Consider the following 2,431-nt stretch of genomic DNA (forward strand, 5'->3'; position numbering starts at 1 on the left):
TGGAAATAGCCATGAAACACATTATCTGATACGGTGGAAAACATTCCTGAATAGTATCTTAATGTTCTTAAATGATTTCTCTGACCACCCAACAATGTATTTCTAACAGCTAGTTTCCCTAAGAGATCTTCCTACCAAATACAATACCTTCAGTACAGCATATACCCTTTAGCATAAGTTCATTTCATATTCAGATTTCTGTCATTTATCGTTCTTAGACTGCCATTTTTTTTGTCGGAATAACTATAACAGGTTTAAATAGATTCTCTTTCTGTGATCTAAAACCAACTAGAAATAAAATACACACCAAGATACCAAAATTTTTCATGCTTAAAGGCAAATGTATTCAGTTCCTTCCCATGCAGCACATAAGTTAACTATCTGCTTCTTTTCCAAATCAAGTGTGGGACAACCTTTGAGGACTCATTCATGGCAAATGATCTTGCAATGTATTCTGGTAAGTATTTTATAAGGGAAAGGACATTTTTGCTGACCTACAGATTGACCAAGTGGGGAGTATACTGGGAAGAGAGCTAATGTCTAATGTCTCTTCCATCATCATCAAGCTCACAGCAGGCAGGGCCTGTATTATTTGTACCAACAGATGCCTATAGAAGCCAATTCAGGTTTGACACAACAGGGAGGAAGGCATGGGAGAACAGGAGAGACTTGATGTCCTATGATGGAGTGTAGAGGCTGCTAATTAGAAAAAAATCAGAACAATGGAAGTTGTCCTCCTTAGGATGCCATGCCAAGCAAAAAGCCTCCAAAAAATCCTCCAGTCACTAGAACATTCTTCACAAATGACACAACCTCTTCAGCTTTACTCTTGACCTCAGTTGGTATTTGGTTGCTCTTACGAATCTTCAGCTGTTCTTTGGCTTTTTTCATGTCCTTTTCTACTCGCTGCCAATCAACTTTAATATTCCCAGTATGGTTTCCAAGCTGAAGGGGGAAAAAATCCGCCTCCCACAGCTGTTGCAGCCAATTTTCCAACCTTCTGGAAGATGAAACCAGTGCACCATCCAGTGACACCTCCAATTAACAGCTGGGTTGCCACGCTATACTTTTCAGCTGAAGGCCCAGATTCCTGCCCAAACAGTTTGCACCACCATGGTTGCTTCTTAGCAAATTCTTCAAGGTCCAGCGACTCAAAGTTTCCCTCAAAGCTACCTTTACTGGACGCAGCCATTTCGGCGAGCACTTCTCACGAGGCCACTCGCAGAGGATCTGTGCGGCAGGACACGGAGTACCTCGCTGGTGTGGTTAGCAAGCTTCTGAATCTTCTATAGATTTCAATTTTTTATGTTTTATTTTGATAATTCTGTTTTATTTTCTTTTTAGAGAGCTTTCTTATTCTCTAATTCTTCCAGTTTGGTATTTGTATTCTGTTCTCGTTTCCTGGATGTTATTTGCATTTCCTATCTAAAGATATTGACATTCTTTAGAAATTTTCTTCTGTTTTCCATATTGTCTCTATTTCCTGATTTAAAAAATTATATATTTTGCTTTGATGTTGGTGGTAGATTCTTTGCTTAATATCTATTGCTACACTGCTCTCTGTGCATATTTTGGGGTGAGGACTTAATTGCTGGTATGAAGCTATCTGATGGTGACAGGGCACCGACTGACTCCCAGCTTGGCTGCTGGGGAGTGGGGCTGCAAGTTGGATTTTTCAGAGACATCCTCAAATCTATCTATATCCATCTCTTAGACACATGTTGGTTAATATAGAATCCTGCTTTCCTGAGGGAAGATTTCCCTCCTTCCAGCCTTGAGATATATACATCTGGCTACGAGCACTGGGCACTGTGAATGAAGGAGTAGCAGGAAGTGAGGAGGGATGAAGCCTTCTTTTTCTGCATGTAAACACCATTTATTTCCTTTCTTCAGCTCCCTTGTGGTTGCCAACACACCCTAAGTGCCCTTTTCTGAAGTCCATCCTGCATGATGAGGAGGGGCCATTCCTTGGCTGTGCAGGGATGGGGAAGGGGTTTAAGAGCCTGACTCTTTCTTATAAGGCTTTTAGACAGTCCCACTCACAGTCTTTCCTTTTGCCCACCTTCCCCAGAATTCATTACCTTCCTCCCCAGGACTCCCAGTGTTCTTCAGGGGAACAGGTAGGCTGCTCAGTTTCCTCTGTCCTGCAAATGACAGACCATTTCCCACCCCAGTCTGGCATCTAGCATTTTGTCAGTATTTTTCTTCTGCTGTAGATTCTCCTTCTCATCTTTGTGGATTGACTCCTGTTTCATTTTTATTACTTTACATTACTGCTTCAGAGTGGAGAGTATATAAATTCTTATGCTCATTGCACATATTTAACTGAAGATTCTGCCAGGCTGACCTGCACTGACAATCAGTGGCCTCTACAAGTTAATGCCCTTCAGCTTACCCTTCTGTAGAAAGTATGCAGGGATGCGAGTGATAG

At 41.6% G+C, this 2,431-nt stretch overlaps 1 pseudogene; it reads right to left on the reverse strand.

The window, feature by feature from the left end:
* Nucleotides 1-467: 467 nt before the first annotated feature.
* On the reverse strand, nt 468-1,225 carry LOC144370464 (FUN14 domain-containing protein 2 pseudogene; annotated as a pseudogene).
* Nucleotides 1,226-2,431: the final 1,206 nt, after the last annotated feature.

The sequence above is a fragment of the Ictidomys tridecemlineatus genome, chromosome 14 (assembly GCF_052094955.1).
Source record: "Ictidomys tridecemlineatus isolate mIctTri1 chromosome 14, mIctTri1.hap1, whole genome shotgun sequence".
Taxonomy (NCBI): Eukaryota; Metazoa; Chordata; class Mammalia; order Rodentia; family Sciuridae; genus Ictidomys; species Ictidomys tridecemlineatus.